Below are 18309 nucleotides of genomic sequence, written 5' to 3' on the forward strand. Positions count from 1 at the left end.
TCAAATTACTCATGTGGCCGATTACACATGGTCATAAATACACAAAATCAAAAATAATTTCAAGGTTTTTCACACTATACATGTACTAGGCCGAATGTACATGCAAATTTCACAACATTCTTCAACAAATTTCTTCTTTAAACAAACATATTTATCACTTTCTTCATAATCAAAATATCATGTGCAAACGATATATACACATATAGGTGCATGGTCAATCTCAAGGTGTTCATAACCCTCTAAAACACAAATTTTACCAATCAAGTAACAAGCATAAATCATGCTCATGAATGCATCATGGCGAATACATCACAATCATACCCCATTGAACTTTGGTCATGGTTAAACAAAGAACTCAATGTCTTACTCAAGATTGCTACAAAGAAATTTCAAGAGTAGTCAATCCATCATTGCATGCATCATTAGCAAGCTTCACATTTAGCATGCAATGGCTTTAACACAATATCAACCTTGGCCAAATACCATTTTTCATGGCATAACAAGGATTTGAACCATGGCTAACATGCACATCAAGTTAGCAACCAAAACAAGCATGAATCTCATGACACAACCTCATACATACTTTAATCTTGATGCAAGTTTAGCCAAATCTCCTTCTAGATCTCTTCTAAACAAAGAAAATGAAGCAAAAATCTCTTCTTCCTCTTAGGAATTTTGGCCAAAGGAAGGAGGGAAAAGATGAACAATTTTTTGTTTTTTCTTTCTTAGTCTTTGCTCAAAGAAAGGATGAATGACAACTTTTTTTCTTTCTTTCTCTCTAGCTACAAAGACCATGGGGGGCATCCATGCTCATTTTTTTCATTTCTTAATTCTTTCTACATAATGCACTAACTAAACATGTTGGAAACATGTCCCTTGCCCATAATCTAGACATGGTCAACATTGATCATTCAAAATAAATGGAGTATTTGACATGCAACTCCATTTATTTTGCTTCATTCCTTTATTAACCTCTTGAAATTAGCTACATATTTTAAATCCTTTCACATGAGTCCTTTTTCTTTCAATTCACAATCAAATTAACTAAATCAAAGAATTCAAAATTCACACATGAGCACACACATATTATAGGCATCAAAATAAATTTTAAATTATTTTTATGCCTCGGTTTTGTGGTACCGAAACCACATTCCGACTAGGGTCAATTTTGGGCTGTCACAGTTTGTGGTTATGATTTAGTGTTTTATAGTTAGGGTATTAGTGTTTAGGGTTTTAGAGATTTGAGTATTATAGTTTAAGGGTTAGGGATTTTGATAAAGGTGACAAAAAATCAAGTTATTTTAGGGTTTAAGTAAGCAAAAAGATTCTTTTTAATTACTTTTAACCTTGCAATATATATAAGGTTTAGGGCTAATGATTTATGTTTTAAGGGTTTAGGATTTAAGGTTTTATGTTTTGGAGTTTTGGGACTAGGGTTTAGGCTTTATGGTGTAAGGTTTAGGGATAAATTTTGAGAAGTTAAATTTTATCAAAATCAATTTAGATAAATTCTATCAATTGCAGACAAATTAAACTTGTGGATACAAACTCTTCGTAAGGAAGTTTGGTTTCATTTTTTAAAATTATTTTTGTACACAATTATAAAATTTTACAAATTAAATATATTGTTTGAAATAAAACAAACTTAATTTAAAGGAATTTAAGAAATAATTAAACTATAAAATTTATTACTATCAAAGGTATTAGCGGCATTTTTGACTAAAATGCTGCAAAAAAACATTTTACCTTAAATAAAACGGTGCCATTTTAGGTGTCGTCTTTAGTGGCACTAGCGGCGCTAGGTCGAAAACGTTGCAATAGATCTTGCATTTGTGGCTTTTTTTTTTGCAAAAAACACCGTTAAAAACCTTTAACTTAAACAAAACGTCGTCGTTTAATTGGCGTCTTCAGTGGCATTAGCAGCGTTAAGCAAAAAATGCTACAAAAAAATTTAATTGAATCAAAATGCCGTCATTTTAAGTGGATATTTAGTGGAATTAGTGGCCCTAGCTTATAAACGCCGCAATAGATAAGCATTAGCGGCGCTTTTTAAAAAACGCCACAAAAAAATTAATTGAATCAAAACGCTGAAGTTTTGGTTGGCGCTTTAGTGGAATTAGTGGCGCTTTTGAAAAAACGCCGAATTTTTTTTAATTAAACCCAAACGTCGTCATTTAGTGGAATTACTCCTTGCTTGACATGGGATTCAAACTCACGCCCTCTTCAGATGCTCCACACGCCAACTACCACTAAGCCACAAGGCTCTTTTATGTCCTCACTCAACCACATTTATTTATAAAGCCTATGCACCAATGTCCATGTTCCTTTTAAGCAAAAACAAAAATTCTACAAAAGCCAGAGCTTAAACCCAAGACTTCCCAAACAACCATAAACATGCCCAAATCACTTAGCTAACACACCAACATGCAATTTGTGACAAAATTGGCAAAATTACAACCCCTAAATTTTTAGGGCTTTACAAAATCCAATATTTTGGATCCAATTCGCAGCAATACATGCTTTCGGGCAATTAGATTCAAGTTGAAGTTTAGTGGTTAAGAGACCAACTGGCTGAGATACAAGCTAGCACAGTTGAGCAAATTGTACAACTTAAAGCAGAGGCAGTAGTGAAGGAAGCAGAGCAAAGCAGAAAATACAACAAACTCTAGCAACAACTTCAGAATATGATGAGGATGTTTCAGCAGTCGCAGAATTTGCCATCTTGGACGTTTGTTTTGTTATTGTAAGAATATTTTGTTATTTCATTTATTAATTTAGAGGATTTGTAGTATTCTAACACCTCTTACCTGTATCCGATGCCGGGACAGGGTTCGAGGCGTTACTGGACTTAAACATTCATAAACATGCAAAACTGGGTCATAAAATTTCGCCCAAAATTAAACTTTCAAATACATGTATATCGTCCTTTATACAGGCCTTCGCGACCTAAAGCATACATCGGGGTCGTTTGGGACTAAACCGAGAACTTTAAAAAGTTTTGGGAAACTTATAAAAATTTTCATGAAACAGGGTTACACGCCCGTGTGGACACAGGGACACGCTCGTGTGTCTCCAACACGCCCGTGTCCTCAGGCCTTGTAACTCTCTATTTATAGCGTCAGCAAAACAAATTGAACCACTCAGCCAGATCACACGCCCGTGTGCTAGGCCGTGTCCTCTACACGGTTGAGACACATGACCGTGTCTCTACCCGTGTGGCTAGCACTTAGGCTATTTTCCAAGCCTTTTTGTTACCATTAATACCTCACATACTTAAATACATTATAGACACATACAATGTAGCATCAAGTAAATGATTAAACATCCTCCATTAACACTCAATTGTAATATTCATATATCATCATACATGTGTTTTGCTCACTCATTTTATACCATGTAACACCCCACACCTGAGCCCTACGCCAGGACAGGATGCGAGGCGTTACCACACTTAATCACATGCATACAATTGTTTCGATGTCATTAAGACTCAGTCAAATTAAAAACCTTTTTCTTTTATTTCAAACATTGTTTAAACTCCTTAATATAGGCCTACGAGGCCCCTAACATCCATTGGAAACCATTCGGGACCAACCTGGGTCCTTTAACTAACTTTAGAAAAATAACAATCGAAATAGGGCACACGCCCATGTGGAAGGGCAACACGCTCGTATGGTCATTATAACATGGCTGTGCTGATGGCTCGTGTGACACACACGACCTAGGCATCCAGGGCCATGCCCGTGTCCCATGCCCGTGCCCCATGCCCGTGTGAATTAAATTCTAAATTCGAATTCAACCTGTAGTATCAGGCTTTTTGCTTTATTGATTTTGTAAGGTTGAAGCAAACGTTGGGGTTTGTCAACATTTTCATCTTTCTTTCTTGCATGTTGGTAACATAATAAATGAACATATTTGCTGTCCTCGATGCTTGTTTTCTTATATAAAAACGGAGTTAGAATTCGATACTGCATTTTTTGATATGGATTCGGATATCCGTAGGTATTGGATGATATTTATTTATTTATTTTGCATATTGTAATAATCTTTGGATGTTAAAAGTATTATTTGTAGAGAATATAGATAAATGTCCATTATTTTTGCTCATTGTGAGAATCAATCCCTTATTTCCAAAAATATTTAATAAATAAGTGTTTTTCTTATGTTATTACACAAGTGATCAAATGAGGCACAAGATTAGAGAGGTCGATGATGCCTTGAATAGCATTACCAATTTGCTTTTATTCATTTCAATGTTTTCTACTTTATTCGTATTATTGCGTAAATACTTATGCTACGACATGTCCATATCGCATACCACAGCCTAACTTGTAACACCCCAAACCCGGCCTAGACGTTACGATCGAATCTGACGTGCCATATCAATTTCTCGAAAACTCGTCAAGCCTATGACGTTGATCCGATTATCGTAAAAGCTTTTATAGTTTTAAAAACTGAGTATATCTAGTGTTTCATGCTGTTTAAAATGTGTATAGCTTTCAAAACATTTGTGTTTATCAGAATTAAAGTCGCAGGTTCGCTTACCGAAAACGTTATTATTTTGAAAACCCGATGTTCTTACTCTAGCAGTTGATAAACACCAAACCACAGCCCAATTAAAAATTAAATCCCCAAATGGCCTTATTACAAAACAAAACCCAAATATAAAATCAGTAAATAATAAATTCATTTGCGATCGTTGTGGCCACCGAGTCCCTCGCAGCTCCAAACCGTCTAAGGCTGAGGATTACCTACACAATTAAAAGAAAGGGTGAGTTTACGAAAACTCAGTGTGTAATCCCTTATCAGACTATAGAAAACAAAGGCATGCAAGAATATGGGCCTAATCCTATTCAAGATCAATACGATCGGGCCTTAGCCCTTAAACAGTAGCAGTGTGGCTTAAGCCCAATACAGTTTCAGTATAGTGCAAGATGCAACCCATCCCAAAACCATCTAGCACACCACCCGTACCAACCAACACACCATGTGGGGATATCAATCAACCCACCCAACCAGCACTCCAATATCGCAGCGAAACTACCAGTAATAATAACGCAACGTAACTGCTGGTAACAGTAAGTGTGGCAAGCCACCAATAATAGTAAACGTGACATAGTCACCAGTACAGTACTTCCTCCATTCATAAACCCAACCCTATGCAGATGTTGTGTCATAATCTTACGTGTATGTAGTATGTCATACTCAAAAACCAGTCATATAAATGTCATACACACATCAATTAACCTACCACTAGCGTTATAAGGGTGATTTCATCAGTTAGGGGTAAAACAGTAACTTTTACCCCTCAGGGGTATTTCGGTCATTTAACTGATTTTAGGTTCTCGGTACAGATAACGACCCTTCGGAAGGTCTACAGTCATCTCGAACGACTCAGATTACCCATATGGCTAAACAGTTTAAGTGGGACCAAGGCCCATTACGTGGCCCAAGCGGGCCCACACGCTTATGTGACCCATTTAGCCCAATTTCAGTCACGACTATACGAACACCGTGGCCCAGTTCATTATTTTCCATTTACCATAAATTTTGTCCGTGTGGGGTCCACGAGTCCTTTGGGCCCTCACGGTCCATCTCGGCCTGGCGAGGCCCATAACGGCCAAGCCCACGAGAGCGCTCGTGGTGGCCTCAACAGTCTGTCTCCCATGTTTTGTGGCTCGATTTACCACACGAGTGTTCACACATTCGTGGGACCTCAAATGCCGAAGTTTCAGCTTTTTCGGCTTTTGCCGATTCATAGTTACGCAGTGGTGTGAATGTACGATTACACACCTGTTAAAGATTGTAGTCACAAAGCCCTTCGGGATTGAGAACCTAAGATCAATCACAATCTTGCGTCTGTCTAACAACCTTGCTAATCCAAGACTGCACTGCAATAAAATATGATATCGTAACCAAATCGGTACTCACCAACCAACAAGCGTAGCTCCTCCTCGATCACGTATTCTTCCCAACTCTCGATCCTTCACAAATACAGTTAATCGATTAATAGAAATCTGCAAACCCCATACACTCGTCCAAACCTTTAACACTTACCAAAGATGGAGTATACACTTGCAAAGGTAGCAATCAGCTCCACACCTTGCTAAACGAGACTAAACCCCTAGCCGCATACACATAGAAGGGAGTGTTAAAACTGAAAACAACTCTCCCTGATATAGAGAACAACACCATTCGGCCTAAGTGAAAACATAAGTCGAACCTCAATTGAAAAAGAATCCGAATAAAGTTTGGCTAGAGAACACTTACTAGAATACAAGAGAATTTCGACACCCCACCAGGAAATGGTCACACACAAAGAAGAGATGAAGAAGAGATGCGAAGCAAAGAAGAACAAAATTGAAACCTTAACAGGGTTCAGTTAATAGTAGCAGCAAGAGAATGGAGAAACAAAACAAAAATGAGAGAGGAGAATGAAGGTTCCGGCACAAGCTTGTGAATGGACTAAAAGGATATTCAGTCAAGACAAGGCGTCCAAAGCTAGAAAAGAATGGATAGTTTTCAGGTAAGAGAAGGAGAAAGAGAAGAAATGTGGTAAAGGTCAATAAAGTCGCAACTTCAAAATGCCAAATAGAGAAAAATGCCGAAAACAAAATCAAAGAAACCAACACTCAGAAGAAACCTATTCGACACTCAGTGGTATGACCGAATAAGTACCCACAACTCCCTATTCGGCTACACTCCCACCACACCTCAAACTCCTTGAAAATCTCTCTGAATCTCTCCCCTTATCCCTCCTTGAAATCCTCTGCAACAACCTTAAGACCAATTCAAACTCTTCATCCTCAGTGTTCAACTCCAATACTAACTCTTGCCGTCCCCTTCTAGCAAAAATAATTACTCCTTGCTTGACATGGGATTCAAACTCACGCCCTCTTCAGATGCTCCACATGCCAACTACCACTAGGCCACAAGGCTTTTCTATGTCCTCACTCAACCACATTTATTTATAAAGCCTACGCACCAATGTCCATGTTCCTTTTAAGCAAAAACAAAAATTCTACAAAAGCCAGAGCTTGAACCCAAGACTTCCCAGACAACCATAAACATGCCCAAGTCACTTAGCTAACACACTAACATGCAATTTGTGACAAAATTGGCAAAATTACAACCCCTAAATTTTTAGGGCTTTACATAACTAGAAATTCTTTCATTGTAAAAATAAAAGTTATTTTTATTTTAATAACTTAAGTAATTTTAAAATTATAATGATGAAATTGATTGTTATGCAATCAATCACTTGATATTATTTTGTATAACAATTTTTATTGATAATGTTATTATCATAAAAATTTTAAATATGTTATATAGACTTCATTATGAATTATTCCTCTATGTTAATATGCTATATATATTCAATTAGAGTGTCAATGTAAAGTTTTGCTTGTATAGCTATGGACGTAGTATTTTGAATTTATTAATTGTGTCAAATATTAATTAATTTATATTAAATAATATTTTTACTACTATATTGTAGGAACAATCATCTAGTCAAAAGTTGGACGCTTTCACTTTTTGATATTACACATAGAAAGAAAGATGGATCTCCTATGACTACTGAAGCTGCAGAAATTATGGTATATTTACTTAATAAAATTTGAATTATTTTAAATATTTATCAGGTTTAATTATAATGGTTTAATTCATTGTTTGTAATGCAAATAATGTTAAGTTATGTTGCATTTGTTTTGATTATATATTTCGTTTCTAACACTTTGATTGATTTATTAGGAGAAACTAAAAGATAAAAGGATGGAGTATGAAAAGATCGCTTCAAATGGTAGCTCTGTTAATCTTGACAACATTGATAGCCGAGTTATTACTAAAGTTTTGGGTCCAGAAAGGTATGGTCATCTTTGATTTCAAGGATCTTTGTAAACCCAACCCAATATTTTGGATCCAGCTCGCAGCAATACATGCTTTCGGGGAGTCAGATTCAAGCTGAAGTTCAGTGGTTAAGAGACCAACTGGCTCAGATACAAGCTAGCACAGCTGAGCAAATTGCACAAATTAAAGTGGAGGCAGTAGTGAAGGAAGCAGAGCAAAGCAAAAATTACGACGAACTCTAGCAACAGCTTCAGAATATGATGAGGATGTTTCAGCAGTCGCAAAATTTGCCATCTTGGACGTTTGTTTTGTTATTGTAAGAATATTTTGTTATTTTATTTATTAATTTAGAGGATTTGAAGTACTGTAACACCTCTTACCCGTATCCGATGCCGGGACAGGTTCGAGGCGTTACTGGACTTAAACATTCATAAGCATGCAAAATCAGGTCACAAAATTTCGTCCAAAATTAAACTTTCAAATACATATATATCGTCCCTTATACAGGCCTTCGCGGCCTAAAGCATACATCGGGGTTGTTCGGGACTAAATCAAGAACTTTAAAAAGTTTTGGGAAACTTATAAAAATTTTCATGAAACAGGGTCACACGCCCGTGTGGACACAGGGACACGCTCGTGTGTCTCCAACACACCCGTGTCCTCAGGCCTTGTAACTCTCTATTTATAACGTCAACAAAACAAATTGAACCACTCAGCCAGATCATACGCCCGTGTGCTAGGCCGTGTCCTCTACATGGTTGAGACGCATGACCGTGTCTCTGCCCGTGTGGCTAGCACTTAGGCTATTTTCCAAGCCTTTTTGTTACCATTAATACCTCACATACTTAAATACATTATAGACACATACAATGTAGCATCAAGTAAATGATTAAACATCCTCCATTAACACTTAATTGTAATATTCATATATCATCATACATGTGTTTTGCTCACTCATTTTATACCATGTAACACCCCACACCTGAGCCCTACGCCAGGACAGGATACGAGGCGTTACCACACTTAATCACATGCATACAATCGTTTCGATGTCATTAAGACTCGATCAAATTAAAAACCATTTTCTTTTATTTCAAACATTGTTTAAACTCCTTAATATGGGCCTACGAGGCCCCTAACATCCATTGGAAACCATTCAGGACCAACCTGGGTCCTTTAACTAACTTTAGAAAAATAATAATTGAAATAGGGCACACGCCCATGTGGAAGGGCAACACGCTCGTATGGTCATTATAACATGGCTGTGCTGATGGCTTATGTGACACACATGGCTTAGGCATCTATGGCCACACCCGTGTCCCATGCCCGTGCCCCATGCCCATGTGAATTAAATTCTAAATTTGAACCTACAGGGGTTTTCACATGGCCTAACACACGCCTATGTCCCTCACACGGCCATGACACGCCTGTGCCCTAGCCAGTGTCTAAAAACCTCGACATTCTGTTTCTGATGTCAGCATCCAATAAGGGGTACGCGGCTAAGGTACACGCCCGTGACCAGTGGCCGTGTCCTCCATACGGCTGACTTCTAAATTTTAAGTGCAGAAAACACACGACTGAACTACACGCCCACAGGGCTGACAGTGTGTCACACACGGCCTAGACACACGCCCGTGTGTCTCCTCGTGTGGACAATATAAGGTTATCTACCAAGCCTTTGCCATCCTGAAACACACTCTAACATCAACCAACATATCAAAGATTAACTTAATAGGATTTCTCAACCAAACAACCATAGTTAAGACCTATATTCAACACATATATTCAACCATGCCAACAGTTTCACATTCATGAAAGACTAGCTTGCATTCACATAATAACTTTCAATATTAGCCGTTTTCCATGGCCTTATACAAAATGAGTCAAATGCTAAAATAAGACAACACATTTGGCCAATTAACAAATACACAAAACTCAAAAGTTAGGGTGCTATACATGCCATAACCAAAATAAAAGATCTAACTATACCAAGTGCTTCAGATGATAGTGTGATCGAGGCTTCCGACGTTCCCTTGAGTAAAATAGGCGACACTTTAAGAAAATGGAAAGGAGAGGGAGTAAGCATAAAGCTTAGTAAGTTGCATGCAAATGAATATAACAACAACTTTACCATTCATCATCGTGCTCATAGTACAAAAGTAGGCATAAGCACAACTTACTCACAACAATCCAATACAATTCACATAGCATATATTGAGGTCACATCTCATACATTTCAAATAGGTACCTGTACCACTCACAATATAGTAATACTTTTCTCGTTTAACTTAAACTATAACTCTCACCGTTGAACCATTTCGAATGCCACCGGATATTCATTAAGCCTCAAGCATAGGGTGTAATGCCGATGCCATGTCCCAGACATGGTCTTACACTGACTATTGAAATTAAGGCCGACGCCATCACCTTTCTGAGCCTCAAAAATCTCTTGAAGGAATGTAGATCTAGCTTTGATCTCAACAAGAATCGAGCTATCATTAGTTATGGTCAACTGAGCATTCATAGCCTTCAAGGCGAACAATGATTTTCTACTCAGAGCGTTGATAACTACATTCACCTTCCTCGGGTGGTAGTCAATAACTAACTCGTAATCCTTTATCAACTCTAGCCACCTTCGTTGCCGTAGATTAAACTCCTTCTGGGTCATTAAATACTTGAGACTTTTATGGTTGGTGAACACTCGACATCTCTCGTCATACAAATGGTGTCTCTAAATTTTTAATGCGAACACGATGGTTGCTGGCTCCAAATCGTGGGTTGGGTAATTCTTCTCATGTGGATTTAGCTGTCTTGAGGCATAGGCTATTACATTGCCTTCTTGGATGAGCACGCACCCCAATCCATTCAAGGAGGCATCGCTATACACCATGAATTCTTTGCCTAATTCCGGTTGCACTAAAACTGGGGCTTCGGTCAACAAAGCCTTTAGTTTCTCGAAACTCTGTTGGCACTTCTCTGACCATTCTAACTTGACATCCTTTTGCAACAACCTTGTCATCGGAGTGGCTATCAGAGAGAATCCATTCACAAATCTTCTGTAATATCCCGCCAAACCCAAAAAGCTTCAAACCTCTGTCACATTCCTCGGCGGTTTCCGATCAACGATAGTCGAGATATTACGCGGGTCAACTCTGATCCCGTCACTCGACATAATATGTCCCAAGAATCTGACCTCTCATAGTCAAAATTCACTCTTAGTGAACTTGGCTTATAACTGCTTATCTCTCAAGGTTTGTAAAACCGTTCTCAGATGCTTCGCGTGTTCACTCTCATCACATGAGTAAATCAGTATGCCGTCGATAAAGACCAGTACGAACTTATCCAAATATGAACAAAAAATACGGTTCATCAAATCCATAAACACCGCAGGGGAATTTGTTAAACAGAAGGGAATAACAAGAAACTCATAGTGCCCATACCTCGTCTTAAACGTGGTTTTCGGTACAACTTGTTCCTTAATCCTTAGTTGATAATAGCCAGACCTTAAGTTGATCTTGGAAAATACAGTGGCTCCCCTCAACTGATCGAACAAATCATCGATCCTCGGCAAGGGATAATTGTTCTTCACAGTCACCTTGTGAAGCTGTCGGTAGTCTATGCACAATCTCATTGATCCATCCTTTTTCTTCACAAATAGCACTGGAGCACCCCACGGAGAAAACCTCGGTCTCGTAAAACCGTTATCAGTTAGCTCTTGCAACTGTACTTTCAACTCTTTTAATTACATCGAAGCCATCCTATACGGGGTGATCGAGGTAAGTGCCGTACTAGGGACCAACTCAATACCAAACTCAACTTCTCTAGTAGGAGGCAATCCGGGCAACTCTTCCTGGAACACATCTAGATACTCACATACCACCGGCACTATCTCAATTTTCACTTCAGACGCTTGGGTATTCAACACAAATGGAAGGTAGGACTCATACCCTTTTCTTAGATATCTTTCCGTATTCATGGACGATATTACTACAGGTGAGTCATCTGATTCATCTAGTTCAACCGGAAGAACATACTCGTCTGTACATTTCAACTCAATAGATTTCCTTCCACAATCCACTATAAGACTATGTGAAGTTCACCAATCCATTCCAAGGATTACATTGAATTCATCAAATGGCAATAACATGAGGTTAGCTAGAAAACTATGACCCTTAATTGTCAAGGGACAATTTCTACATACTTTGTCAACTAACACATGTTTGCCTAATGGGTTTGACACCTTTACTACAAATTCTATAGACTCGATTGGCATATTCATACTTGGTACTAATTTATACAAACATAAGAATGGGTAGACCCCAGATCGATTAAAGCAACAACAGAAATATCATGAAGAGAAGAAGTACCCGTAATCACATCTGGTGAAGATGCCTTTTCGCGAGCGCGAATGGCATAAGTCCTTGCAGGCGCTTGGCCCTCGGACTTCACAGTTGTATCTCTAGGAGTACTTCTGCTACTAGCCCAACTGCCCGGGTTCTTTTGTGGTCTACCCCTTGAAAGAGCACTACTCGCCCTCACGTCTTGCTTTTTCTCTTGCTCATCCAACTCGAGACAGTTACGAATAAAAGGGTTCAACGATTCATATTTAAAACAACCTCTTTCATTTTCTCAGTATTCACCAAATGGCGTCTATCGCACTGTGGACATTTTGGTCTATTCGATTGAGCAGTACCAACACTCGTAATAGAAGAAGTTTGAGCTTTCGACACCGTGTGTTGCTTGTTCTTCTTTCTACCAAAAAACTCCACTGAAGCATTCAATCGGGTAGTGAACTCTCTCAATCTTTTAGATGAGGACTGATGTGATTTCCCTATCTATCTTTTCCTTGAGTCTCAGGACTCGATGTTAGCTTTTCTCTTCTATTTGGGAAATTCCTCAGCCTCACATGCCTTTCTATGAGCACCACAAATTCCCTCAATTCTAATATGCCCACTAATAATCGAATGTCTTCGTTCAATCCGTCCTCAAATCTCTTGCACATGAAGGCTTCGGTAGATATTCACTCCCTAGCTAATTTTCTTAGCCTCACGAACTCATGCTCATACTCTATTACTATCATTTGGCCTTGCTTTAGTACGAGAAATTCTTTCCTCTTTTGGTCGATGAACCTCTTACTAATGTTCTTCTTTCAGAATTTTTCCTAAAAGAATCCCCAAGTTACTCACTCTCTTGGTACGACAGACACGAGAGTGTTCCACCATTGATAAGCCGAATCTCGCAAGAGTGGCACTACGCACTTCATGCACTCTTCGGGTGTGCATGATAGCTCATCAAATACCTTAATGGTATTTTCTAGCTAAAACTTTGCTCTCTCCGGGTCATCATCAATATTTGCCCAGTATTCCTCAGCCCCTTGTTTACGGATTCTGTCTACTGGAGGTTTCTTTCTCCTAGCCATCTCTACTCCTGGAGGAGTTATATAAACGGGTTGAGGAATTGGCAGAGGTGGAGTATTCAGATTTGCACGAATGAACTCTGAATACCACGCGTCCATCATGTGGAGGTAAGCTTCTCTAGCCCCTCTACCTTGACTTACTGTCACGGGCCCATTGTCTACTGGCGCGGTCCCTTCAACGAGAGCCAGCACATTACTCTCCACATCATCCACTATAGCTACATCAGGATCCATTTACTATATAAAAATATAATTTGTAATCGTCATGAGTCGTCACACTATCATTATACAACTATGGCATGTATAGCTAGACTCGTACTCATGCTAGGTTAGTTCTAGAACCGACTAAACCATAACTCTGATACCACTAAATGTAAAACCCCACACCCAAGCCCTACGCTGGGACTGGATACAAGGTGTTAACACACTTAATCACATGCATACAATCGTTTTGATGTCATTAAGACTCGGTCAAATTAAAAACCTTTCTCTTTAACTAATTTTAGAAAAATAACTATCAAATTAGGGCACATGCCCGTGTGGTCATTATAACATGGTCGTACTGATGGCACGTGGGATGCACATGGCCTAGGCATCTAGGGACACACCCGTGTCCCATGCTTGTGTGAATAAAATTTCACACAGCCTAACACACGCCTATGTCTATGGGCCGTGTCTTTCACACAGACATGACATGTCTGTGTCCTAGCCCATGTCTAAAAACCTTGACATTCTGTTTCTGACCTCAGCATCTAATAAGGGGTACACGACCAAGGCACACGTCCGTGGCTAGAGGCCGTGTCCTCCACACAGCTAAGACACACAGTCGTGTCTCTACTCGTGTGTTTACTACCATGCATTCTGACTTGCAAGTTTTAAGTGCAGGGGACACACGGGTGAACCACATGCCCATGGGGCTGACTGTGTGTCACACACGGCCTAGACACACGTCCATGTGTCTATCCGTGTGGACAATATAAGGCTATCTACCAAGCCTTTGCCATCCTGAAACACAATCTAACATCAACCAACATATTAAAGATTAACTTAATAGGATTTCTCAACCAAACAACCATAGTTAAGACCTATATACAATACATATATTCAACCATGCCAATAGTTTCACATTCATTAAAGACTAGCTTGTATTCACATAATAACTTTCAATATTAGCCATTTTCCTTGGCCTTATACAAAATGAATCAAATGCTAAAGTAAGCCAACACATTTGGCCAATTAACAATGACACAAAACTCAAAAGTCAGGGTCTTATACATGACATAGCCAAAATAAAAGATCTAACTATACCAAGTGCTTCGGATGATAGTGTGATCGAGGCTTCTGACGTTCCCTTGAGTAAAATAGGCGACACTTTAAGAAAATGGAAAGGAGAGGGAGTAAGCATAAAGCTTAGTAAGTTGCATGCAAATGAATATAACAACAACTTTAGCATTCACCATCATGCTCATAGTAGAAAAGTAGGCATAAGTACAACTTACTCATCACTATCTAATACAATTCACATAGCATACATTGAGGTCACATCTCATACATTTCAAATAGGAACCTGTACCACTCACAACATGGTAATACTTTTTTCGTTTAACTTAAACTGTAACTCTCACCATTGAACCATTTGGAATGCCATCGGATATTCATTAAGCCTCAAACATAGGGTGTAATACCGATGCCATGTCCCAGACATGGTCTTACACTAGCTCTCATATACCCGCGCCGATGCCATATACTGGCACCGATGCCATGTCCCAGACATGGTCTTACATTGACACATCTCGTAGCCAATGCATGTCCCAGACATGTCTTACACTGGCTTACATCTTGAGGCTAATGCATGTCCCAGACATTTCTTACACTAGCTCTCGCCTCAATGCCAATGCCATGTCCCAGACATGGTCTTACACTGGCTCTTATAATGTGGCCGATGCATGTCCCAGACATGTCTTACACTAGTGCACAGATGACTCAAATGTCATGGCATGAATATCCGATTTGTTCCTAAGGTTCACCCGGGAGTTCTATTATCTTAATTTTCTATAATCATTTCCACAAACAAGAAATTCATGTTATATCAATTCAAACACATGTAATAACAATGTAGTTGTATTATTTACATACAACTTACCTCGGATTACAAAATGTATACCACTAGTTCAACTTAGTCCACTTGTTTTGCTTTTCCCCCGTCTAGTCCCAGATTTTGTAATTCTTGATTTAAAATGATAAAATTTCACAAATTTAATCATTTTATTGATCTAAGTACTCAATAATTCATAATTGGGCAAAATGAGCTTTAGCAAAGTGACCATTTTACCTCTAAGTCCGAAAATCGATTTTTATCACATTTTCTCACTAACCAAGCCTAGCCGAATACTTTTTATACTAGGAGTAGCCCACAATTCTCATTATTTCACACATTTATCACCTATTTTTACAACTTATGCAAAATGGTCCTTAGTTAGGGTTTCCATGAAAACTACTTCACAAAAATTGTTTATTTCACAACTATGATTCATTTTCTTCCATAAAATTTTAGAAAACAACATGAACACTCTCATGGTAAAACCCTAGAATTTCCACCATTTTTCAAAATAGCCCCTTCATTTGAAAGCTCATGTTACAAGGTGTCCAAAAAAATACAAAAATCATCAAGAAAAACTATCAAAATCACTTACTTGTGAAGGTAAAGAGTGGCTGTAAATTTTCAAGCTTTCAAACCCCTATTTTTGTTGGTATTTTCAGTGGTGAAGAGGGTGAGAAAAGATGATATATTTTTCCTCTTTATTTTATTTCATTTTGGTCAAATAAATTACCAAATTTCCACCTAACCTTGACTTTCTCTATCCTTTGTCTCCTATTGCCGGTCATCACTTATCTAAAGGACTATTTTCCCTTTAAAGACGCCCAATTTTGGTCCTTTATCTATTTAACACCTTTAGCTATCAAAATAGGACTTTTGCACTTTGTGCGATTTAGTCCTTTTTCACAATTGGGCTCACAATCGCTAAAATTAATTCACCAAAATTTTCATGCACCTATATAACCATGCAATAACACATAAAATAATATTAAAAATAATAAAATAATTTCTCTAACCTTAAATTTGTGGTCTCGAAACCACTGTTTCGACTAAGCCCAAAATCGGGTTATTACATACCAAGTCTAAACACACCAATTCACAATCAATTGAACATGTCATTTTGATTATTACTTATACATTTATACCATGCTTGCCTAAGTCATTCCACACGAATTTCATGTTCAAGCATTATTGATTTATTGCCATATCACACTTTTATTTTCTAATTATGACCACTTCGTTTGGTCATAAGACATTCATCAAGCATACATACCGTAATACTTACCATTCATGTCAAACAATTATAATCACATGACCACATCACAAGGCATCAATAAATAGCTTGGATAAATAGGCTTACAAGCCATAACCCATGCAAGTCACATCTCATGGATAAACATAACGAATCAATTTAAGCCAACATCTTGGCCAAATCAGAAGAATACACATCATAATGACTAAGTCCCTATACATGCCACTCACTTGAAGACATTAAGATTCAACAATACTCCAAAGATGGTAGCCTGATAGTGTGATGCTGCCTCTGGCGATCTCCAACCCCGAGCTGACCTAAAAACACTAAAGAAATAAAGAAGAGGGAGTAAGCTTAAAGCTTAGTAAGTCCATATGAAAATAATAAGCAAATTATCAACATGATTCCATGGTAATGTAACCATAGTTATACTTTTACTTATATTCTGGTCATGCTGTTTTCTCAAGTCATAGTCACTAAATTATTTATCTCTGGAGCTACGGAACTCCAAATCAAGATTTGCTAAATTTACCTGAAACTAGACTCACATGTCTTCTTATCATAAAATTTTCAAAATTTTGGATTATACAATAAGTATAGTTTATTCTTTAAAGTCACCCCTGTTCTGCTGTTTGACAGCTTCAACCCTTCTTTACTAAAAATCGATTATCTCTTAGTACAGGATTTGATTAATGTTCTCATCTATTTATATTGAAATAGACTTATTAAAGATTTAGTCATATAAATTATAACCCATTATTGTTTTTTTACAATTTTTAGTGATTTTCCAAAGTTCAGACAGGGGAGCCCGAAAGCACTCTGACTCTGTCTCACAAAATTTCAAATATCTCATAATATGAAACTCTTTTGTTTACACCATTTCTTCTATGTGAAACTAGATTCAATAAGATTTAATCTCATATCTTATTCAGTCTCTAATTCAATTTCCACAATTTTTGGTCGACTTTCGAAATCACACAACTGCTGATGTCCAAAATTGTTTTAATGCAATATCATGAAAACTATCATATGATGGCATAAAACATAATCACCAAGATTATTCATCATTCAAGAATTCTAGCTCATTAATCAAATATTCATATAAATATACATGAATATACCATTTCGTCATATATCATCCTGTAACAAAGCATTACTCGTGAGTATAACATATGTACCTGTACGTATCTGTAGCATATCAAATAACTTTACCTTCATTACCATGCCCATCTTGGGACTTTCATCGCATCATTCATTATAATACCCGTTGAACACTTGGGATACTATTGGATACACGAAAACTTGCACATAAGTGCCACATAAACATACGTAGCCAAAGCTACCTTATAACATGTAACACATCCATAATGAACTCAAACCTCTCAACGAGTTCAGATGTTACATGTATCGCATACATTATGAAATCGGACCACTCAACGAGCTTGGATTTCTTAATTCTTAGTGACATGTCACTTGTATCCTAAACTATTTCTAAGGTTCAAACGGGATTTTTTCTCACTTGCATAGAGTATCTCCATCGTACTTGCTCATAACGTCGTGGATAACAACCATAATATCATTCATTCTGACAAATTCACCATTCTCATATTCATGAAATAATCATGGCATTGTTCATAAGAACATTTAGGCATTTGTCATATAATACAATCATCATACCAACTATATAAATATTCA

The sequence above is a fragment of the Gossypium arboreum genome, chromosome 3 (genome assembly GCF_025698485.1).
Source record: "Gossypium arboreum isolate Shixiya-1 chromosome 3, ASM2569848v2, whole genome shotgun sequence".
Classification (NCBI taxonomy): Eukaryota; Viridiplantae; Streptophyta; class Magnoliopsida; order Malvales; family Malvaceae; genus Gossypium; species Gossypium arboreum.